Raw genomic sequence first — 27,012 nt, 5'->3', positions numbered from 1 at the left:
CGCCGTGGTCGCCACACGCCAACACGATGCGGATTTAGCACTTGTCATTGAGAAGTTCGCTGTACGTGGTGTTGTGTCTGCACATTTTATTTTTAATTATTCTCAAGTGCTGGCATACGTCCTAGATTCCTCTGCGAAATGTGCGAAAATTTTCATACATTACCGGTCCCGGCCCAGGGTCACCGAAATTATCGAAACAGAACCGAATCGCACGACCTCCGAGATACCACTGCAACAATAAACAAAATTGCATTGTCCAATAACCGTCAAAACCCCACGCCAAGGACAGATGACCAGCTACGTGACGGCATTCCTCGCAGACTAAACATCGTTACCCGAGTTCGGTTATCCGAGAAATACCACAACGTACATATACGTATGTACATATTTACTGAACCTTTGCTGCAAATTCCAAGACCAGTCGACGAGAAATCGTCGAAATGGCACCTCAAAGTTGCGACAACTTTGTACCATAGCACGGTTCGATCCACTAATTGAAGCGTCAACCGGAAGCGCGTATCGCGAATATTACCAGACTGGAAACTCGTACAAAGCGGACCGCAAAACCGCACTGCCAAAGTCAATGACGCAACAATCAGCACGACTGCGAATATTGGTGTCAATGAAACCAGGAGCCGACTGACCATGAACAGAGGCCAAAGCCTGACACTACCTGCACTTGCTGAGACGGGAGGACATTGCCAACCAAAATTTTGCCAACTTACTGCAAATTCCATCCATATTTGCCTTCAATTCAAAACCACCCAATTTTTTCCTAGTGGCACTCCAACTTAAACAATAGACAGTTTTTGGAAGAAGTCGGATCTCTTAGAAAAAGAGCAATGCATGAAAGTATACAACCAACACTGAACAGAAGGAATTTCTTCAGCATCATCATAACCAGCAGTATGAGTCGGTGGTTGCGTTTACCGCGCTAAACTTTAATTGTGCTGGTCAGACTTGCATACATGTGACTCCAAGTCAATCTTTTCTTATCAAAGTTTGCCAATTTATCTGATATCATTGTTGAAACGGTTCCTCCATCAAATTGACAAACATCAATACAGAAATACAGCGATTTATGTAATAAAAATGCTGCAATGTTTGTATTTAATTGCCTAGGAAGGCGCGTTGAAGCCCAACTGCTCGCTGGGCCTTCTTGGTATATATCCATGTAAAATAAAATATACTCAACAGTGCAGTATTATTAAGGACCAATTACAAACAGACAATGCACAATAGAGCACGTTCCGTATATATTTAGCAGTAGGGTTCAATTAAGACAACAAAACCATCCCAGCACTTTTACCTATGTATGTATGCATGTGAGACATAGGTAAGACACGTTTCAAGATTTGAAACAATTGAAATGCTTATGACAGGAGAGAAAGAGAGCTGCCGCCGAAGAAGTTCGAGACCAGCTAAACGAGTTTGAATTAAAGTGGCCACAATTACATTAGCAAAGAGTATCCTGGCAGACGAAATACCACTCCTGGGCCCACCATCACTAGGCGAGGCAACTCGAGAAATTCGCCAACAGTCGAGTCACTTCTATCCAATTACGGTAATCCTATCAACAGCTAATGACGACCTCGTTCAGCCGATGATATTACCTGGTTTTTGGCAAAGACGTCCTTCGACGACGTTTAGGACCGACTGGCACATACAAAAGTGAGCAAAAATTTCAACTTTGCCATTTCCGTTTATACCTGTGCAGACCTGCACAAGGTTGTTGCCACCTTCTGACAAATTACGCATACATACATACATACAACAGCATTTATACCTGTGAATACGAACGTGAGATGATTTCAGCATATTCCATCGACAATACGCACCTCTACTATGTACATACTACTTCAGACATGAAGGTTTTAAATTAAACCTCGATAAGGAAAACCAATGTAAAATAGCAATGCTGGAGAGATGCGCTCTTCGATAAACTCGATAGCTTTTCGCAATCCCCAATGCGAATTTCACAGTCTTAGCTCGTTCCAGGTAAGAAAATGAACAAACGGAAAGGTAACGCAGATGATGAGCGCAGATAAAACTTATTTATATGCAGGTGGTTAGCATGCTTTCCAAGGTGTAACATATTATTCTACGACCCAAAAAATAAGAAGGCAAAAATAAGCGTGTGTGTGCAAATATACAAGTCTGTATGTACTATGTGACGTATAATTTCACGGCTCATTCAACCGTTCGGGGTCATACTGTCTGCACCTTGTACATATTCGACCAATATGACCTTCTGAAACGTTCAATTCGCTATTAAATTTTATTCGCGCAAAAATCAAAAGCAAAAAAACCACGAAACGATAGACGACGAATTGCCTATATGTTCACAACTGCTCAATATAACGTCCTTAGAGCACAATGGCGACATAAGTAATAAGTAGCATTTTACGACCGATGCTAAAAATGATCACTTGTGCATTTTTTTCGAATTTATGTACACATTTCTCATGTTACCATTTTCTAATAATTGTCGTTTTAAATTATATTTCAATACTAATGGTTGGCTGCAAGTTGTATGCATTTCATTAATTGTGTTAGAACGTATTGAAATGACGTTTATTTTGACATTTATATCTAAAAATATACATAGATACTAAAAAAGAACATTGTTAAATAAAATATTGATAAAACAACGATCCGGCTATACATATGTTAAATAAAATATTGTCATATTATTTATCTTAAGTCTCACAATAATTAGGTCGCTTTATAGCAATACAATTAACTGTAATTTCAAATAACACGAATATCGAATTATAATATAAACATTTTAACATTCATTATATAACCTATTATTAGTGAAGTAAAAATATATGAAAGATAATGAGCCTATGTATAATGCAAATTTTATAAGATATAGTGTGAAAAAGATAAATTTATAGGCGTTTAAACAATTAAAATATAACAAAACGAGAGGGTGGCGGAAAGTCAAACATACTAGCTATCAAACGTCACCGTCTTCAAAAATTACGCAAATTTAGACGTGTTTATTGGGATTATTTTTCACCAGAATCGATTTAAATTTCCATCGTTGACCAAACCGCGCAAAATGGCCAAGTTTCAAAACGATCGAAAGACTGTGGGAATAGATACTGAATCATAAGCCGAAATGAAACATAGAAAAGCCTTGTAATAAAAAAAGCGTATAAATCCCATTCCTAAACTACCCGTTTAAGTGGGTTCACTGATTACTGGTCACAGAACGCTCGCCCAAAAGTCACTAAAGTCTCTATAACGGAGCATCTGGCAGCCTAAAAGTCCATCACACTAACGAGAACTCGAGTGCCAAATATTCCGTATTCGCGATTTTCATGGCAAAAATTGTCTTCGCAATGTGACTAATAATAATCAAATTAACGTTGAAATGTCAACGGGCAAAACGCAAGCATTTAAAAATAGAAACTAAACAGACGTACAATTGCTTTATAAAGAATCATTTAAAACGCTGCTTTGACTAATTTAATTAGCATGCTTGCAAGCGCATGTTCATGGAATACTCGAATGATTAAGAAATTTATGTCGGTTTGCATTTGCTCTCGAATATGTTAGAAGCGATTCGCTGGCTTAACAATGTATACAATTTATTAGAATTTTAATGGCAGAAATGTGTCAATTTTCACGAGCGGAACACGCTCGGATTTAGTGGTCCGCAAATCCGCAAACAGCTGTTCATTTTATTATATATGTAATTTGCAGTCTCAAGGTAAACCGATCGTCGAACGAGAACAATGCTCCGGAAAGGAGGAGAATACGTCGAATGCCGGGGTCCGATCCGGGACGAGTATGGGGAAAATTCTCACGAATTTCACAAGATTTAAAAATAAATCAATTGTGATAGTGATACTGCGGGTGGGTGGTGTACATGTGTGTGTGGGTGTGTATTGGTAAATGTGTGTGTGGTTTTTTTTTCTTCTTCTCTGGAACAATCGACGAGACGGATCACATTGTGAGCAGTCTAGACGGCGGCGAGCACCAACCAATTACGGCCAATCATCTCACCCCAGCTTCACCTCGGGCTCCAGAGCGCCAAAAGCCACCCCCTAGGGCATATGTCACCCTTTATCTTGAAAGGTTACCCGCTCACGCTTTTCTGGAAAGAAACAAACACGGTGTTATAGCACAAACATTGAATGGCTCATTTAGGACCACAAATAGGAACAACAGCTCGTTAAATTAACTTTACTCAAACTTTAGGTGAGTGTATCGAATGGGGTTTATTAAAACGAAATGCGCAGTCAACATAAAAACAAAACTTCATCTATTGTTACTATGTACATTCATAGATAAAGTAATAACAAGACCACAAAAAAAATGTTTTCAAATTGAAAATACAATCCTTAAATTGAATTAATTTAAAATACGATAATAAATACTTTACAATAGATCACCTTCACTTTCATTTAAATAATTAGCACTAAATATATCGCACGAAAAATATTTTTTTCCACGAAAGTTAAATTTATTCAAATTTAAAATACATATTATCATTTGTTTTTAATCATTTGCACTTTAAAATGGATATTTTACACGTTGAGATCATTTAATCTCATATGTTTTGCTACTGGCAACGTTGGATTGGTTCTGTGCGGCGCCAAAGAACATTTGTGTCTATTACCCTCATTTTGTATATATAAAACTGAATATGACTTCGTTTATTTTATAGAATTATCGATATAGTGAACTAATTTATACATATAATATAAAGTTCATTAAAAAAATATATATACCACATTTCTTCAAAAATTAAATTACGAACTGAAAACTATCCAATTTAAAGTGCCAAATATTCCATTTAAAGTTTGAGTGCACTAAGTGATTGGTATCGAATTTAAAATGCAAACTATCCAAATCAAAGTTCATTGTAAGTTAAAATTCTCTATTTTATCTAATCGAAATGTATAATTTCATTATTAAATTATATTTTTAGTGACATATGTATGTATGTATGTATTCCTTCACCACGGTTAATGTTTAAAAAATCAATGTTATACAGAAAAAACAGTCAACTTGAACGACATTTCATTGTATGTAATAATTAGTGAAAATAAAAATATGACAATCTTCTTGACCGGTGGTGCGATTTTGACGCAATTAGGACCATCCGGCACCATGCCGAAAATCCATTAACTCGTTAGCCGTCAGCAAAGTGTTATCATTTAAAACGCTATAATAAACAGCACTCAATTGGGAAATTCAATCAATTACTAAAATTAAGGCAACATTGCATTTGGCAAGTCCTTGCATATCTAAACAAAACAGGGGATAAGACGCCAACCAACGTATCGTATAAGGATAATAGAACGACCATTTTACAATAAGAATACCACAACAAGCCAAATTAGTCAGACCTTTCCACCATTCATTTCTCACATGAACAAATGACCGATGCACACTCCCTCACATACTTAGTTATTCTTATCTAAACACAGAAACACAACTTAACAATATTCGACTTTGGTAAGAATTTTTCCCCCCCACTAACCGACCCAAGAGATCAGATATCGAAAATAACAAAGAACAATAAAAAAAAAACATAAAGTGATCCATAACAGTTCGGCGATAACTAAACTACATAAACCGAAAATGTAATACGTTTTCGCAACGAGCTGAGAATAATAAAAAAATCAATCTCAATACAATCGTTATTAATTTTGTTTATATGACGGATTTAACATTTACACACATCTGGCAAGTGACTAGATAACGTTCTAATTTCAATTAGTATGCGGACGTTCCGGAATAGAACGATTGTCGGCATAAATAGGTCGTCCGGTGGGTCCATTGCTTTTTTATTTTCGCATTTCCAGCACTGCCAACAAAGAGACGAAAGGGGGGGGGGGAGAGAGGCGAAAAAAAAAAATGAGAAAAACGGTCATACCGAACAGTGTTGGAAAACGCGTACGATGAAGAGAAATGAACACCGATCATTCATGCTAATGGCGAACACAGAAACGGGGGATATAAGCTCGCGTATTTAGGACGCGTGTTCGCTTGTTAATGGAAGATGTGACGAGAATGCAAACGGGAGGGAAAAAGATTGTCGGAAGATAAAAAAAATATATATATACACGTGTGTATGTATGTATATGTATGGCTGAAGGGAAAAATGGCGACCGAAACGGCGGTTGCAAGACACTGCTAGGATTATTTCAAATTTAAGCGATTAGTCATGGCGGCCGTTAGCAACAAACTCAATTATCATATTTTTCCAACGACCTCACTTTCTACTGCACAATAATAAAAAAAAAAAAGAGCGCACGTTGTACGATATATCAGCGCATTGTGCTCTGATGACATTCAAACAGTCACATCCAATTAGTCAGCAAATGTCAGCGAATACATTTGGTAAGAGTGTTATATTAATTCCTAGCAAATCTCGCGTCACAACAATCAAAATTGTTCATCTTTCGAGGAAACACTGTGCTGCAAACTACACATTATTGTAATTATTTTTTTTATTTTTAATATACAAATATACCACTGTCTTATTACCCGAATATGACACTGTGGCCAGATGAATAAGTTTTTGAGCTCTTTTTCCTATTATGCTGTACATTAAAATTGTATAATACTATGATTACTAACAAAATTAAAATGAAATCGTAAAATAGAAAAGGATCAGTAGATCAGTAGCTATTAAAATATATATATAAGATGTATTGCGAACATAATTTAGTAATAATAAAAAAAACATTTAAAAATCAAAATCAAACTACAAATTACATGTAAACTTTTTCTTCGTATGTATGTATGGATGAGTAGTAAGTACTTCTATAGTGTCAACTATTAATAAAATATTTTATATAAAATGTAACAAATACATTTAAAAGATGATGCATATTGATGACATTATGGGTTAAATTAATTTCACAACAAAGCTTCATGAATATCAATCAGTAACAAAAAGAGTAACACTACTCAAAATTTGACTTTGGAAGGAATGGCATTACGTATTATATTTTATGTACATATGTATGTGTAATCATATGTACATATTTCCGAGTATTCCATTAATTTATAATGCTATTGCGACGTGTTAGCTTAGCAAACGTATAGATCAAAACCTTACAAACTTAGTTATTAATTTAGAATTAATTTGCCTCATTGTCCTCACTAGCCACAGCGTAGTGCATATCAGTAGAAGTCGTGGGTTCAAATCCCGACCAAATATGGTGCAGGCGAGTTCTTACGGTTATTTAAAAAACACAAAACGACTGTCTCTTGTTAGAATTTTCCGATTTTTCTAACTTAATTGTTTGTGACGGATCAAATAAATCGGTATTGAAATTATTAGCATCTCAAATTTGTTGAATCTCAATAAAAAAAAGCTACCCACACAATGTATTTCTCGCAAATTTTGTTGATTGTCAATAGATGTATCTATTTACATTCTATGTACCGTTGTGTTTGAAAAATTGTTAGCACTTATGTACAAAAATCAATCTAACCATATGTGACACCTGTCATGGCACATATGATTTACATATGTATGTAAAAATAAAAATAAAATTAAGTAAAAAAATATATATACAAACACAGTACATATTCCAAAGTTCAGTAGAATCAATACGGTTTTTGAGATATGTATTGTAACTTTTTCAAAGATGAAATCTCGCTTCTTTAGTACATTCAAATACAACAATAGACAGAAAAAGTTTGCACTTCGCACTCGTTGATAAAATATACATGTTAACTATCAAATAATAACAAACAATTAAAAGTTAAATGAGCGACTTTTTAATCAAAAGAATTTGAAATGAAATCTACACAGCCATGTGGTATATCTAAACTTTTTGAAACCGCGACCCAATTTCAAACAAAACTTTTGCTCTCAACCGGCTTTCACGGATATAAAAAGGGGTGAGTATTTTTAAATTTAATTCCTGTCCATGTCTTATTTTAAACAGAATTTTCAAATCATAACATCACAAACTATTAAATCAATGCAATTTTAAAATATTTTGTCCACTTAGTAAATATACATATGTATGTACATAGCAACACGAACAATCTCTCGGCTAAACCTTCCAAGAACACACATGTGTATATTATAAGTAATATTCCGAAGAAAAATACAAACAATGCAACCAATTCCACTTAAAAGCGTCACTCAAAAACTTACACACACACCCACAGCAGATAATATTTTTTTCCGAGAATATTTACTAAGACGGTAAAATCAATTCGTCGACGAATTGCAACCAGAGATTGCAATACCGGTATATCACCAAATTTCGCCATCGGTAAATACCGCTAAATAAATTTTAAAATTTACCGGTAATTGCCGGAAACTATTTTATCGCGAATTAAGTCCGTATACAGTCATAATATTAAATTAAAGATCGATGCAAATGGCGTATTGTGGATGAGGTTTTCTGGAATTTGTATTATTTATTTATTTATTTATTTATTTATTTTAATATACAAGTATACCACAGAGTCTTTACAGGTCACCCCAATATGACACTGTGGCCAGACAATACATAAAAGATCAAATACATAAGAAAAAATAAAACAACAATAATAGAAAAACAAATAAAATAAAACATTTAAAAAATTGTACATAAAAATTAAAAATTGAAAAATTGAGAATTAATAAATTGAAAAATCAAAAATGAAAATAATACACAAAAAAAAAAAAAACACATATATAAATAGTTTAAATTGAATTAAAAGTAAAAAACAGTAAAAATACGGATAGATTATCCGGTGAAATATTGAAAATATCAATGTGATTGCTGACCAAATTCAAGCAGCGTAAGACTCGAGCGATTGGTGAAAAAGCAAGAACATTAGTTCTTGCTTTAATAGTTTGGAACAATGGACGCAATCGATAATCAATGAGGCGAGATGGAACCCAAAATTTCATTTCTTCCAATATAGTTGGGTTGTAAATATCACCTCTTAATAATTTGAAGAAATGACACACAAGATGCATATCCCGCCGATGAGATAGGGAAGTATAGCCAACAGAACCTTGCACAAAAGCACTAGGAAACAGTTGAGGGTAGTATCCAAACTCCCTCATATATAGATAGCGGAGGAACTTCCTTTGAACTCTTTCAATTTTTAGAGAGTGAGTTAATTCACTGGGACTCCATATAATGGCATCAGATTCCAAAATGCTTCGGACCAATGCGTTATAAAGAAGACGCAAAACTCTTAAATTATTGAAATTGTGAGCATTACGTAAAACGAAACCCAGCATCTTTGAAGCTTTATTGCACATATTGGAAATATGGATACCAAACTTCCATCTGCTCTCAAACGTAACGCCAAGGTCTTTTTTGGATAATGTTCTACACAGTGGAGTTCCACCAAGATTATACTGATATAAGGTGGGGTTAGAAGACCGAGAAAAAGACATAATATTGCATTTACTAACGCTAAGAGGTAAATGATTATTAGTCGCCCAGCACCATAAAGAGTTCAAATTACTCTGAAGGACCTCACAGTCAGAAACACTATCAATTTTCATGAATAACTTGAGGTCATCAGCATATAGTAAAAAATTTGAATCTGAAAGTACCGAGCCAATATCATTCACATATATTAGAAACAGTAAAGGTCCCAAATTAGAGCCTTGGGGCACGCCAGAAGATGTGAGGTATACATCAGAGAAATGGCCATCAAAACAAACAAACTGACGACGATTACTTAAATAAGAAGTAAAAAAATCAGTAAGATTATCCGATAGACCAAAATTGGCCAATTTCTTAATAAGTATTGAATGATCAACCTTATCAAAAGCTTTAGCAAAATCGGTATAGATCACATCAACTTGATGCCCTGCATCTAGCGATTTAGTAATGAAGTTTGTGAAAGACAAAAGATTAGTAGTCGTAGAGCGTGCTGAACGAAAACCATGCTGTTGGTCTATGATAAACCGACTGCAATGGTTATAAAGTAATCTCTGCAAAATTATTTCGAATAATTTGGCTGGAGCCGAAACAATGGCTATTGGTCTGTAATTATTAATAAAAGATTTATCGTCATTTTTGTGAATTGGAGTGACTTTGGTGCATTTCCAAGAGTCAGGGAACAGAGAATATTTCAGTGATAAATTATAGATATGAAGCAAGGGATATAACAAACTGGACTTGCATCCCTTTAAAACAAAATCGGGAATAAAGTCAGGACCAAAAGATCTATTAGGTTTCAGCTTCTGGAACCCATACTCCATATCACTGATATTAAATTCAAATACTGACAGAATGAAGGAATGACTTATTTGAAACTTATTATCAATACATATACCTGTCATGCAGCTTTTTTTTTTTTAATAAAATAGATTTATTTATTGCACAGTCGATAAACTCGCCCGTGTTAGGGAATGCAATACCGGTTTACCGGTAAATCGACAAATTTCGCCGTCGGTAAATACCATGATTACCGGAAATTATTGTCGCGAATAATGTGCATATTCGGGCATACAATTGCATAATATTGCATTTAAAATCGATGCAAATGGCGTATTGTGGATTGAGTTGACTGGAATTTATTTTATTTCCGTATCAAATGTGGCAATTTCAAATTGATAAATTCACTGGCAACACAGACCGACCAAATCGAAATAAATGCGATCAGGCGGTTGTATCGATGATGATCCAAACTTTGAAATGGTCCGAATTTTAAATAAATAATAATTTAAATAAAATTGGCTAAAAATCAAAAATAAAATTTATTTATTATTACGAGTTTACTTCAATGTATGATATTATATGAAATTATTCACCCGAGACTTATTTTTATTATTTACGATTCAATGTTTTTAGCATAAGTAACCAAATAAAGTTACGTAATTCGCGAAAAAATATATTACCGGTAAATACCGATATAAGAAAAAATCATTTACCGTTTATTGGTTTGTCGAATTTGACGGTAAATTGAAATCCCTAATTGCAACACGAAAAATCAATAAAAGCTGACGAACCAAACATTAGCCCGAATAATTGAATAGACATTTGAGCCTATCAGTGATCATTACACGTAATGGATCTTCGAACATCAATCCTGACGCTTCCGAGAATCGAAACACAACAAATAAACGCTCATATATGTATTATCCTAAGCAATACACACACACACACATGAAATGGATATATGGTACATAACACATATTCGATCTGAAGCCCGGTCAATAAGTATCGATGATGAGGCGGATTCCGAACGCAGATTGTACGTGAAAATCGGATGCGATTACACAGCGGCGTAATGGCGGTATGATCGCGCTACGATTTCACGCTATTATATTATATTATTATATTATATTTAATATTTATTATACATATTTGCTGTGCGAACGGCCGTGAAAATTCCCAACCATATCACACCATTACGGATCGGATACTCCCATATAAATTTTTATGTATTTTGCCCGGTTTTTTTTTTTTTTTTGAAAGTACATAATTGAATACAAATGTATATAAACCGGCTTTTCGGTTCAGTGCAAATTTTTGATTGTAAAAACCGACGAAACGCGAAGCCAGATATCTATACGTGTCGAACGTGTTCTGAGAAATGGCTGTTGTCTGACAGCATTGTACAAACCCATCAGACTGGTCATAATAATAAATCGATGTTAATTTTAAGGGTAAATATGCCTTGATTTGTACCTACATACATTTGTATTAATTGTTGAAGTTGCTTTAATTACAATTTGTAAACTACATATTTAACTAAATATAAATACAGATAAAGTTATTACATACAGTAACAGTTCCAATGTATGTATTTTTCTGAGAAAATTTCACACGACAAATACACGTATGTATATATATATATATATATATATATATATATATATATATATATATATATATATATATATATATATATATATATATATATATATATATATATATATATACATGCCAGTGGCGAGCCGTGAAAATCTCGCTGTTTTTGTCGTACAGCCTTACTTACGTGTGCGCGAGCAGGATACAAGGTGACGTCATACCGAGTCCCCTTGTATCCTTTTCGACAGTGGCGTGCAGTGACTTTTAAAACGGGGGACTAGATATGGACAAAAAAATATTTTTAAATTTTGAATTAAATATATAATATGCCTCAAAAATATATTTTTTGTCTTCAAAACTTTCGAATGATTTGTCGAACAATCAATCGAGACTGCAACATTCCAAGGCATTTCGTGAGACAACCGATTCAAGGGAACCGTTTCGTGAGACAAGTCCCTTCTTTCCATATTTGTACTGAATGTACATACGTGTAAATATGCGTTAGTTTAACAAAATGATTTTTGATAGACATAAATAAGAATATTCTTAGTTAAAGTTCCATTAACGCTTGAAGAGACGAGTACAAGCGAACGACGCGGCGGATTATACCATAACAATCCACTTCCACGCCACTACCGCTTGCACATATGTACATACATACATAAGTTGTGTAACAAAAACAAGGAGATTTTCATGAAACGCCACTGGTTACGTACATATGATGCAATAAAAACAAATTATTTTTATAATAATTAAATAAAATTATATCTGTATATAGAAAATTATAAAAATAGGGAAACTTAAGGCCAAAATAATCATATATTAGTATTTCCAGAGGTGTACTAATAATGAGTAGATTAACTTATCAATTGCCCAATCCATTTTCTCCGTGTTCTAAAAATTCTAAATAAATAAATGGGAAAGTTTAGTCAAATGATTGTTATAGGCGAAAAATCCGAATAATTTAAGAGCAACAATGAAATATAAGAACAATAAAGAATTCACTAAACGTCAGAATCAGCAAAGATGGCTCCTTTGCAGCCAACACTTCACTTAATTTATCACAACCTAATTTGAACCCGATCAGAGTCGGATACTTTCGCTAGTATCACATTTAATCAAGTAATACGATAATAAGTTTATGACTGCCAATTCGGTGCCGTTCCGGCCTCGCAAGTGCCATATCTCCACTTACTATATATCATCTCATTATAAGCCTCAACAACAAACTTAAAATTTTTAATTGGTACAGCCGAGTTATCTACCTCATTTAAATTCCTTTGTTGTAATTCTTTATGCATGACCATTGTGAGTACAAACATATTTCGTTATATAAACAGGAGCTAAAACAAATCACTTGGGCGTGTGTGTACGTGTATATGAACGACATGATGAAAAAAAGTACTCGATAAGCTGACGCGTGCCAGATGATGACGATCATAATGACCAAGAACGGATCCCGTGAAAAAAAAACCGGTTACAATTATAAATCCCGAGCCCAAGTGTTTTCAATTTGATTTATTTTTGGCGCAATAGAATCACGCGGTAATTAGCATGATAAAACACTACATGTAATACCGGTTAATATTATAATAGATTCAAAAAGCAATGTAAGAGCTATTCGTCAAGAGAAAAACAAGAGATAAAACCGTTGAATCGTAATGCGACAGTGAACATAATTAAAATATAACTGGTGAAAGAGTGCGTGAAGCACAAATGTGATGTTCAAAAGAATGCAATTTCTCATACATATGTACATCATAAACAAGTACGAAACGTACGTACATTATATGATGAGGAAGACGATTAAAAATGTAATCTTTGATATTACAATGAATCTATTGATGATTAAAATGAAAGGACTATGTTGTAGACATACATACACATACGAGTATACTGGATCGATTTGATACGGTGGAAAACTACAAATTCGACTCGTCCAAACAATGAACAAGTTCAGACACAAAAGTTGAACTGTAACTTGGGATTTTGTTGTTAACTTGTGCTACGAGTACATTGCTAGCAAGTATAATAGGTAGGTATGTGCCTAAATAAAGTAAAAGTTACAGAGCATAACGGACATAGAAGTGGTGAAGTTTCCGATTGAATGCCCAGATCCTAGATACTGGTATTCGTTACTACTAGGACCTAGATGGAACACGTCTAACATGCGTTTACGCTTCATGTGTTTATCATAACTTACATTCTATGAATTTGAACGACAAGAAGCTTTATTTGACAATAAATATGTAAAAAAAAAAGAATTTTTCAAAACATTTACACAATAAACGCACATCCCTTTGACAGATAACTCTTTATTAATTAATTATTCTCTATATCGACTGCCCAAAAATAAGATTTATCTTAATTGTTTTTTAATAACCACATCCTATCAATTATAAAGCATCTCTTTCAAAATGAAAACAATCTTTTAAGACTTAAGAATCGACACTTTTCATCATTATACCCCATTGATTATTTTGAAATGTTGAAACACGAAACTTGACAAGGGCAACAACCACAATAGCAAATGGTCGTAAGATCGCAAACCACTTCAAATCTTTCGACATCGTTAAAAAAAATATCTAGGTCTCTACAGCAACCACTACTCTAGACAAAATTAAATACAGATCTTTCAACGTCTGTATGCCGCTTTAGAAGCATTCGAAATGTGAATGCATATTTCGGAAAATGTCATGACCAGAAATATTTCCAAATGAAGAGCATTAAAAGCCACGGCGACTATAAAGTGTAGAAAATTACATAAATAATTCAACGTAGAGATAAGTTAATTGGTGCTCGTGGACCACTGGTTACCACCACTAATCACCCGAATAAAACGTATACAACAACCAAACGTACACGTTGTATATATTTATTCGGCGGATTGGTTCTGTGCTTCATTCGGAGCTGGCTCGTCGACGGTAAAACAATAAAGTACTTCTACCACATCGATCTCGGAAACACATAATGACAAATATTAAACACCACTAGTGATCAAAACTATTTATGTAGATCAATCAGAACATCCAAACAAATTATGGACCAAAATTTAAATTTAAACTAAAATTATGGATAGCAGCAAGTAAGTACGGGGTAGGGATTGCAATTAACCATATACTGGTAAACGGTAAATGATTTTTCCTAGTACCGGTATACCCGGTATTTACCGGAAAATGAAAAATTTTTTTTTCGTGGACTAGATAACTGCCATTCCTAAAATCGTTAGCGAAGATTGAATCGTATGTAGATAATTAAAAATAAATCTCAGGTGAATATCATATAAATGCATCAACCCTTACAGACCTGACTTTTTATCTTTGGATGAAAAAAATATTTTTTTTTTTGGAAAATACAGCACGTACATTGTAATTTAAAAATGGTCTGTATAAAGGTACAAATTATCTTACCAAAAATTTTAAGCATTTTATAAAAATCTTGATATGAAAAAGACAAGTAATAATAAATAAAACATAGATATCATGTCAAAATAATGCAAAAAAATTGATTTCTTTGCAACAAATCAGCGAAAACAAATCTGCCATACCGGGATCCGTGCGCTCGGACCGTAACATCGCTATAACTCAGTTCTCTTACGTTTGATGACAGCACTGTCAATGCTAACTGAATGAATAAGATGTACACCACGATGTACAAAAGGTCCCAAATATAATAATACGTAAACTAGACCACAAAAAAACATTCAAATTACTGTACATTGCAATGTACACTGGGTCTGTAGGGTTAAAGTAAATTCGTAATGGTGAATTTTATTTTTTATTTACAACCAATTATATTTATTTATTTAAAGTTTCGATCATTTGAACCATGATTTTAAATGCAATATTATGAAATTGTATGTCTGAATATGCACTTTATTCGCGATAAAATAATTTCTCGTAATCACCGTAATTTTTTTAAACCTACCGGTACTCACCGATGGCGAAATTTTGCTGATTTACCGGTAAACCGGTATTGCGATCCCTAGCACGGGGCGAGTTTATCGTGTGTGCAACAAATAAATCCATTTTATCACAAAAAAGGTAGTACATAATTGAACAAACTGACAAAATCAAATTGAATCGTCATCTCTATATTCAAACACGAATAACTTAAGCGGGGGGGGGGGGGGGGGGGGAAATTCACAGTGCAAACTGGCTCACCTCTGTGTATCATAGGAGAATCACCACCAGATTGTTTCGCTTTGGGACTGGCGAGCTGAGAATTCTGCGAACAAAGATAATAAAAATAAATAATTTATACATACATACATACATATATATATATATATATATATATATATATATATATAATCTGAAGGTCGAATTGATAACAATTACACATGAACACCGGGATGCTAAAGGTGAACACACACACACACATGTGGGCCCCCGTTTGTATGTTTGAAGATTAGCGACCATTACGAATGAAATTATCCTAAATTACGAGTGCGATGATTATTATTAGGCGAACGGTCCGATACGCAAAGTCAACAGTGAAAAGACACGCGTAACGAATGCAAATTTTGAAACGAGTTCGTTACATAATAACGACGAGAGACGTACGTACATATGTATGTACACGAAAACTCCACAAGCGTCGGGCAATGGGACACCACCCAAAGTATTCCGTGTATATAAAAATAAAATAAAAAATTTCACGTTATAAATGTATAAGGGTATGTATATTGCCAATGTAACCGTGAACGGGAACAGAGGACACGAGAAAAATCGATGAGGGCAGACAGCGTGGAAGCGCTGCAAGGACGTGGATAAGATGGATGGACAAACATGACCTCTCCTACACCAGAATTTCCCTCCCCCAGTCGCTTGAATGGGAGAATCGGGTCGAACACGTGACCGTGTACATATCTCAGTCACATATGTACATGCTTTCTCAATTTCACTCAATTTTGCACGAGAACACTGAAAATGCGAATATAAAAATATTGACAGACACCGACGGAAAATACCGAAGACGATAATGCCTCCGAATAAATAATAAGAAAAGTTTCCAAAAGCAGAAAAAGACCAACAGAAAAAAGGACACGGAGACAATAAATTTCGAAGAATCCGCTTCGGAAAACAATACTTCGTATGCAGATAGAGCAATAACCAATCCGTGATTAAAATTTATAAGCAAAGAACACAAAACAAATTTGGAAAGGGCGATAGCGTATATATGTATATGTACATATAAACAGGAGACTACAAACAGTTTATTCATAGACATGCAGTTCATCTAATACTTTTGCCGGGCATATTGGGATAGGTTAGGGTTAAAATTTTCCAAGACGTGAAAAGCTTCGAAACATACACATGTAAAAAACCAAAGGAAATCGCCAAACTATAATTAGTTGCTCAATTGGCCCAAGACTCTAAATCGTACGGCACGGCATGGTTTTTTAAAAGGTAGACTATATCTGTGAATGGGCATGCCTTGTTAATTTGTACGATCTTAAATTTTTCCTACATACAAAATATGGGAATCACTGTCAAAATTATGTCAATAAAAGGAAAATATATCACTAAAAAGACTCCAAGGGGTGAGTTTTGGCCTCGCATGGATCAGGCGTGCTGGTGTTTTTTTTACACCTACAAAATTATCTACCAAAAACCACATGCCGCATACAGCTGTGTCTGCGCCCTAATTATGGAAACAATATGCGTATGTATGTAAGTACATACTAAACAACGAAAAGAATCCTGCAACTCATCGTCCATAGTAGACGAAGATCGAGAATGATTTAAATCGTAAATGCCTTGAGAAAATCACACAGGGAAGAACGGCACGTTGTGTGCTTGACTCCCCGTGGTGGGTGGTCTCCTACTATGGGATACACTGTTATCGAACACTGTCAAGCAAAGATAAATACAAGGATACAACTTTACCGAAAACACTCCAGGGGATGAATTTGGGACGGTGCGTGCTGGGCGCGCCATGAATCTGTGCAAGGCACGCCACATTTTTGTCGCACGTTTAAAAAAAACTATGTGCCACATTCATCGCAATGTATTTTCTCCCTATTGGTTGCAAACTTTTCAAATTTGCAGAAAATATTGAAAAGAGTGGGGGATGTGTCACCCACCAACGGTATAAAAAGATTAACAAAACTTGGTACTTACATATGCATATGGATCCTAGGCTTAAGAGACGCTGTATTTGAGCTCAAGATGCTGATGAAGCGCACTTGTAAGAATAGAGAGAGTGACCCACAACTTATGGGTCTCAAGGCAGAGAGAAGCGACGCGACAAGTGCAATGAAATTCCAAACATCACGAAATATCACGAACAATTTATAAACACACAAAGTCGTTGATGGACAGAAAAAACTCTGACCAAACACACTTATGTAGCTTGAGGGGACGTTTCGTTCGAGAGGACCTCTGCTCCGGGAGTGCAGCTGGAGAATGAATTGAGGCACCCAGGGTATGTCCATATGTATGTACTTGACTACTTGATACAACTTAAAATTCAATATGCCCGACTGCAACGGTCACTACCCTGTCGGTGGTACCCACAACTCGAGCAGCCCCTGTGTAATTAACACGTGTGCAATTTATTTCACTCGGTTGTTTGGCATACGATCGCCGTTAGAATCGATGGTGCCGGTCACTGCACCCCAGCACTGCTGGCCATGCGAAAAGCAGTGAAATTGGTGGACAGAGGGGTGGAAATGGAACACGTAGCAAATTGGGACTGAGTCACCGGTAAAACCCGGGACGGTAGGTAGGTAGGTGCAATCGCCAGTTCGCGATATCCGCTGATAACGCTGGTTAATTTGCATGAGCGACATAGGGGTAAATTTGCAACGAACGTTTCAAATTATAAGCCGTGGAGCAGGGGTGGCCGTCCGAAAATTTCTTGAAAAAAATAAGTCCTACTTTTTTAAATCGAAATTTACTTTCGGCACATGTGTTTTTGCCTCGCCATCCGTACGTTGTACATAAACGGTGTTGATTGATACTGTTGGGTCGTTATCAACATTGATTTGTTTAGTATGAGATATGCTGTTAGAAATGCAAACATCCCATGCTCAAGCGCGACTTGGGTACCTCTATATTATTGGTAAACGGATAATTTCGCACATTGCGATCACGCACACGACAATCATGCCACGAAAATGGCGAATACTGAATATCTGACACTAGAGTTCTCGTTAGTAATATATCTCGCGATGGATGGAATTTTCGGGTGCCAGATGTTCCATGGTCTGATATTTTAGCTACGTGTGCGAGATTAGCAAAGTAATTTTATTTATTTAAATTAAATAAATAAAATTACTTTGTGCGGAATAATCACCGAACCCTCTATATACTACCATTAAGTTTAGTTTGACAATCGGCTAACTTTAGATGAAGAGCTTCGTTGAGAACATGGGCGATTTAAATTGGACTGGTAGTTGCAATGGGGTTTTATTTTTCTCATACTGCCAAACAAAATGAATGAGATAATAATCATCGAAAAATCTACATTGGAGTCTATTTTTTCAAAAATATCTTTCAAATTAATTTTAATACTTTAGCAACGAGTCTACTACGCCCGCACGTTCGTACGAAGGTACGATGGTTCAATTTACATAATTTTTTACATTAAAAAAAATGTCAAATTTTCAAAACATGCGCAATTATGACTTCACGAGGCCACACGTTATATACCAGAACATGCGCGATGCGAATAAATATATAAATTAACAAAAAAATAAATAAAACGTTCCCTCGACAGCCATTCCTCATCCGTCAAACTTTACCCGACATAAAAATGAAACCACAAATATTTGTAAAAATAAAACTACATACGAAATATCATATGCTTCAAAAATCGCACCATAAAAAAAACCGACCCAAGGACGAAAGCGACCATCGCCCACCGGTTAACCGAATCGGATAGCTCTGGCAGCCGTTCCGAGATCGAATTCCATCGTCCTATCCCCAGCACGAGAGACACGCACACGTACCCACAAGTTTCGAGATAAGAATACCTCAACAGACTAAACTTTGCGAACTGCAAACCGAACCGAAGCAAATCCCACAGGAGAGAGAGTCAGTGCGGTGCGGTATTCTTATCGTGGCGAGAACCCTGACAAATGCTCAGATAGAGGAGCGACGCGTCGCGGTCGGAGACACACGCGTTCTCGACTTTTTCCTCAAATGCGTCACCACTCGAAAACGATTAGCGTTTATCTCTAATAAAAATACAACAAAAAAAAAAAGAACAAAAGAAAGATACGACGTGAAATATGTTAGCGTTCGGAGCACGCGTCGAGCCGGTGGTCGGGGGGAGAGGGGTGGCATTCAAAAGAGCACACATGTGACGAAGCACGCGTCGTCTGGTTATGTTTGTCACTGTCAGCCGGCATCTATCAAAATAATAGGCCGCACCAGCTGACCAGTCATATGTTGAGGCTGTTCACCATGGTGGTGGGTACAATACGGTGGGTGTTATCCGACGACCTCGCCAGAAGCCAATCGGCACCGTCACGCGCGTGACGACACCCCTCAAGCGTAAACGACCGGACGAGCCATTCTACACTCACGTGACCCACAGATTAACGCTCTAATGGCCACACTCTGCAGCAATGTCGGAGGAGGAGGAGGAACACTAAAAAAAACAGCACCGATTCCTTTCATTTCGAAATATGCATGTACTATTTATACTACCACAGCAAAGAGCAAAAACGAGAAACACTGTTCACAAACAAACACACACACACACACACGGATCCGAGAGTGACTGTGCAAATTTCCGTGTGGTGCATCGTCATCAGAGGTTCGATGCGGTTCTGGAGCGAGGTGGGTTCGAAAGTCCAGAGGCAAAGTGCTGGAAAGCAGATCGATGAAATTGCAGATGGCGACGGTGGCGGTTGACGCTGATGGAAAAAATAAAAAGCTGCTGACTCACTGGGCGATGAGCCGGATGTCTGTGTCAGTGCCAACGCCGATACGACTCACCGAACGACCGACCGACCGACTGACTGACTGGCTGGCTGCAAAACGTTTTTGTCGCTTATTTATCCAGCCGCGTGCCTCTGCAGAGTGGCGAACCGCGAAAAACTTCCAAGTAGAAGAAGAAGAAGAAGAAGAGTAATCTCAGAGTTTGATAAAAAGAAGAGCCGGAACAGGTTTCGAAGTGCGCGTGGCGGAAAAGTTTTCAGCGAGCGACTGCTGCTCAAAAGTGAACGCGACCGATCAAAGTGTGTGCCTGTCCGTGCAGGCAGATAGGTCCCAATCTGCGACGCTTTCGAGGAAGAAAAGTGGAAGGAAAATTCGCACGTGAAAACGGAGAGCGAGCGTCATCAATCATGCAGGAATATTCTCGGAACGTGGAGTTCAACGGTCGGCAAAGGTCACACGATCGAGGCCAGACGTTTGGAATTATTCGCAGACAATTGAAGTGAAGTGCGATGACAGCTCTCAAGAATCCGAGCCCAAGTGGAAAAGTGGGAAAAGTAGAAGTAGAAATAGTAGTAGAAGAAGGAGAAGAACAAGTATAGCAGATGATGATGGTTCGTATGTATGGAGATGATAGGGGAGCACAGAGCGTGTTGCGTCGACTGCGGCTGCCCACTGACTGAGCGGTGGCCGCCGCGCTTTCCACACCACACGTTGGAGCCTCCGACCCCCTTCCCCCCCGACACCCCACCAGCCTCCCCCCTCCAGTCTCGTGGAAAGCTCCGGCGGGGGGCGACGCCCCAGACGACGGCGCCCCCCCCCCTCGGCCGGAGCGCCAATTAGAGGGGCCGTCGCGGCGCGTTCAAATATTGAAATGAAAAATGGATTAGTCGGGAGACGGGCAAACTAGTTTCGCGACGGCGAAAGTTTGGCACAATCCCGCCGATGAATATTTATATACACATGCGAACCACGTGGAGGGCGGGGGCGGAGAAACGGAGATGAGGGGGAGGTGGGATGAGGGGGGGGGGGGGGGGTGGGGAGGAGGAGGGGGACGCGACCTGCGGCGACGCCCTCTCCTCGCCACGTGCAAACCGAAACTTCGACGAGCTGCCTGCCGATGACGATGATGATGATGATGCGAGATAAAACTGAAACAAAAACTGACCTAAACAAATACCGAGTCGGGAATGTGTAAACAAATATTAAATTCCTCCAAGAATGTGCCTGCACCAAAGCTCAACATCACTCCAAGCAAACCATGCGTTATGAAGAAAAATATGTACTGTCAAAAAAAAAAAAACTGTCGATAGCGGGCAGGGCTGTGTAGTCGTCAGCCGACTCCAATTTGTAACGCGATTTTAGTAATGTGGATTTTTTCATGCCAACGTATAAAATTATTTGGGTGGCCGGAAAAATGCACTCGAGATACATACAAACTTTCAAAGATGCTCGAGGAAAACTAACGCAATTCTAATTCCACAAAAAAAAGCGTCCAAGGGTATTTGTATGTTAGCCGAGGGTGCTAACCTGTTTTTGTGGAATTTTATTGCGTAAGTTCCTTTTGAGCGCCTTCGAAAATTACGACTTCTCAAAAATGATCAGATATCGGCGCTCAGCACGCAAAATGGGCTCAGTAGTGTTAATTTCTATTGTAAATCTTTTTTTTTTGCTCTCTAGCTTTGTAGGTTCACAATAGACAAACCCTCTTTCCTGGAAAATAGCACTGTCACGCCGAAGCTTAGTAATGATAATCAGAGATCGGCAGATTGTCGATTACTATTAGAGCAAAAAAGAGTTGACAATAGTGAAGCAATTTTTGTGGGCAAAAAAAAAAACTCGTCCGGCTATCTCTGATGATAACAGAGTGAAGCTAATAAGCTTGTAAAAATAATTGCAATATAAAAAATTAAAGGAATTAAAAAAAATATTATTGCTGTAAATAAAGATTAAGTACATCCATAGTACTTATATTTGTATGAATGTCATACACAAACAAATCAATTTAATAAAATAAACGGGGATAACAAAAGTATGAGACGGAGGAAATATCGGTATTGGCCAGAGCACATCAAAATATGTACAATTCAACGATTCTATTTATAATATGGTTTTTATGAAGAAATTTTAATTTATAAGTCTAGATACTAGTTTTAGACTAGATCACACATACAGTAATACTATTAATTAAAAAACAAATAAAAAGGGGAGTCGGTTGATTTTCTAACACTCACGACTCCGCTTGAAATGCTTCGACTCCGCGACTCCGACCCTGGTCGAAAGACAAGTCGTATGCAGTGCGAATCATACAGTTGCTCAATTGAACCAATTTCATAAATAACAACAATCATACATACGAATGATTAAAAAAGCAGACATTTTACACCCACCCACCTACATACATACATACATAAAACAAGTGAAGCCAATAAAAAGCTTGTAAAAAAAAAAAAAAAAACACAAAAGAATCAATCTTTTCAAACGGACCTATTAAACAATCGAATGTTTGGTCATAATTAGTTAAACGACACATACAAACACAACGTTTTAATTCCTTTTTTTTATTATTTACGCAACAAAACACAACCGACATTTTAATCAAACAAACCACACACTTCACAAATCCGCTTTATATAAGCCGACGACACAAAACGACGCGAGCACATTTTTTTTTTATTTCAACACAATTGGACCTTTTCTGCAAATTCGCACATATCAAATTCATACATTTGAAAATGTGCAATGCAAATATGTACATATGTACACAGAGGGCTTTGCACATGCAAGTCTTAGATCGAGCGATCGTTTCAAATGTTTAGGTGGGTGGGGAGGGGCAGTGGACGTGTCTCCTCAAATATAATCCACAATAAACAGAGGGATCCGAGGAGGCTGGTTCTGGTGGGCAAAAATGTGTCCCAAGGTCTGTCCCGAGCCGCGTAATTAGCGCCACCCCCCCTCCCCCACACTGCGGTGACGTCAGCGATGGCTATTTCTGCTGCCAAAGCCGCAGACACTCGCCGTGGGGTGGACAACCCGCGACCCCACTGACCGTCAAACCACCGACACTAAACCGTATCAATCATATCCAATTATGAACATCACACCTTCTCAAGTCGCACAAAAGATGGCCAACATCGAACAACTTTCGAGTATCAACAAAAAAAAAAAAACGGGGTATAGATAAAAATTTCAGTAACCAATACTAAGCTTCAGTTAGATAGGACTAACGGTGTTCAAAAAATCCCCAAAATATACAGACGCACACACATTTTTTCTAAATCATGAAAACGTGATCAGTGATCGATTCTGAGTTCGAATCAGTCGAAATGTCGAGTTCAAATTTTCGCATGATCACAAAACTTCATCTATTGTTACTAAGTGTACATATATAAAGTAAAATAAGCAATGTAGAAATTTCACACGGAAACGATACTTGAATAAAAATCTTGTAATAAAACGTGTATAAGAAGAAAAGTCCACTCAGTCACCAACTACATACTAAATTGAATGAATTGACTATGCCAAAATATGAGTCAAACTGAAAAAAAAATTACAGGAAAAATAAGCAATGTAAATAAGCATGACACAGTCCGAATTTAGCATACAAAATTGAGTCATATTTTGACTATTGCAACTTCGTGTACACGGCAGTGTAAAATCGTTTTTTTTTTACAACGCTATTCCATGTTTAACTTCGCTAATGATTCGGGCGATTATTCCGATTGGTTTGAAACTTTACCATTTTGCGCGGTTTGGCCACCGATAGAAATTTAAATCGATTCAGCCAACACGAAAATGCGACACAAAACAACTAGCTGAAAGCAGGAGAGCATTTCATACATCCACTAGAATGAAATGGTTACATCGCAAATGGAGACGTGAATTTTATCAACGAATCGTGTAAAAAATCTAATTTTGTATGCATGGCGCTTTAAAAGAAGTGCCAAACTGCTAATGCAAGACAAAAAAATTATAATGAAAGGATTGCGTAACGTAATCTGTAATGCAATGCGACACTAGATGACGTAATCTATAACAAAATATGCCAATATGTTTCAGCATAGAAGAGATGACTTCATCCCGTTACCCAACAACATTGAAAAAATCTCATATCCAAGCGAAAATTTTAGGAAAATATTCTTATCTTAAAACGTCACAATATAGCACAGTTCGCACGACGCAAAACCGTCAGAACTAAAGTTTTGTTTATACACATGATAAGATTTAAAAAAAAAAGCCATCTGATCCGCTCGGTTATTTTAAAAGTGGACTAAAAAAAAAAAAAAAAAAAAAACGAAACAACAAACATTATGGAAAGTCGAGGAGATCGAAAATATGCATTATATGTACGAGGATTTGCTTATTCCTTGAATATCAAAAATAGCCCATCGATCTGGTGTCGCAGCAGCCTGCTCTGTATGCAAATGGTATGCGAACCATCTCGGAACAGCAGGTTACGACGGGTCACGTTCTCCGCAAAAACCCAAGACATGCCCAATTCGCACCGTCTTCCCAAGTTTTGATGGTTCTCGAAGCGAATCAACGGCCACGAGGCGATTGTGAAAATGGTTTAGCACTTCTGCGCAGACGTCCGGCGTCCCAAGAGGAAAAAATCAAACGTGCAATACGACAGACGAGGGCGCCTCGAAAGACGGCGCTTCTCAAACTTTCGCAATCCCAGACGAGACGAAATCATCGAGACGAAACGGTCACTCACACACACACACACATACACACACAGACACCCATAACTAATTCATGCCGATCGATTTCAAATTCAAATCCATAAGACGACGTACCCGAGCGAAGCAACAGAAGAAAAAAAGAGTTTCCATCGCATCATTGATGCGTTTTCCGAGCGATCGTTCAATATTGACGAATGGGAAAAGTTAAATGTGTTGACGGCGACATACGTCAAACGTCAATACGTAAAAACGTTACTTTTTGCACGTTCGAAATTCCGTCTGCAAAAATATATCTACATAATATATACATATGCGCAATTTTATTCGTCTGCGCGCCCAATGTTCATTTCACCGCTAGAGGTGACTGTTTTTCTTCAATATTTAATTGGCGACAAAATTATATCATAAATATAATTTTGCCATATCGAAGAAAAAAATACCGTTTACAGTGGTAATTCGTTCATGCGAACGATCGAAATCGTTGAGAAGTGGAAACGTGTTGCAAAGGTATGCTTATCTGCGCTCACCATCGATTGTGTATCAACTCGAGAAATACTTGCATGCACTAATCCCCAACAGATATAAAGAGCAAAAATTCCAATTAGAACGAAAAATTAAATACAATTTTGTCGTGTGTTATATATATATATATACATAGATCGAGACGAATATAATTTATTGCAAACCTTTAATAATTCAAATTAATATAATCTACATACATTTATACAAATTCTTTGATAAGATTTCATTTTTGGTAGAATAATGCCCCCCCCCCCTTCTAAAATAAAAATGAAATGTTTCGAAGGCGCAACCGCTTCGTTTGCAAACATTTGTTCAAAACAATTGAAGAAGAGTTTCTGTACGAAAAACAAATGAAACATAAATAAGGTAAAAGAAAAAACAAAAGAATATTTATTGGAAATCGTAAATTCGCAACGAAGGACTCTTCTCTTTTGGCCTAAAGCTATGCAAGGGTTCGCCGGAACCGGTTTCGGGAGGGCACCTCCAAGACGTTTCATTATCCTCGCGCATAATTCACCGGCCATTTTACACACACACACACACATGCGGTTTACTAATTTTTGTCTTTTCGGGTGGAAAAAAAAAGGGAAGGGGGCGTGACGAGACACACACACAAATATCGAATTTGCCAAACGACCGACACTCACCTTGGGGTTCGCCGTGGAAAGTCGACCATGGTGTCCGTCCACGTGTCGGCGCGCTAACCTCGTCTATCAAAATCACGCACCTGTAGACGATGACGATGACGCACGCGCCGGCGCCACCAAACGTCAAAAACTTCTTTGAACAGGTGAAAAGAGGCCGGAACAAGTGGGGGGGGGGGTGATGGGAAGGGGGAGGGGGGGGGGGGTGGAAATCCTTGGCGCAGGAGTTGATTTTCTCGAGTTTTCCAACGACACGGTGCACTGTGCGGAGCGGGCGAACGAGAACTGACACTGCACTGAAACGTGTATGTGATGTGAAAGGGGAGAGCGACGCGGAGTGCGTCCACTCGGCGACGGGATCTATCCGTGAATGAGTGCGCCGTCGGGTGCGGGTGTCGGCGAGGAGCGCGGTGGGGCGGAGTGGGGTGGGGTGGGGTGGGGAGTGGGTGTCGGCGGCCGGCCGCCCCTAGCAACAGCAACAGTCAGCTGGTCGCGGCGCGGCGGCTGCGGCTAT

General features: G+C 37.5%; 1 long non-coding RNA gene across 4 annotated transcripts; it reads right to left on the bottom strand.

Moving 5' to 3' along the window:
• On the bottom strand, positions 1-27,012 carry LOC143910308 (uncharacterized). 4 transcript variants are annotated; one of them, XR_013260472.1, is made up of 3 exons: positions 26,502-27,012; positions 15,920-15,983; positions 1-4,108 (listed from the first exon to the last, which is right to left on the bottom strand). It is a non-coding gene; the product is annotated as an uncharacterized LOC143910308 (long non-coding RNA). The 4 variants fall into 4 exon arrangements; XR_013260471.1 differs by lacking the exon at positions 26,502-27,012 and adding an exon at positions 17,882-19,483 and having other exon boundaries at positions 2-4,108; XR_013260470.1 differs by lacking the exon at positions 1-4,108 and having other exon boundaries at positions 15,104-15,983; positions 26,502-27,010.

Source organism: Arctopsyche grandis, chromosome 4, assembly GCF_051622035.1.
Source record: "Arctopsyche grandis isolate Sample6627 chromosome 4, ASM5162203v2, whole genome shotgun sequence".
Lineage (NCBI taxonomy): Eukaryota > Metazoa > Arthropoda > Insecta > Trichoptera > Hydropsychidae > Arctopsyche > Arctopsyche grandis.
The sequence above is the reverse complement of the archived record's forward strand: the minus strand, read 5'-3'. Positions and strand labels throughout refer to the sequence as shown.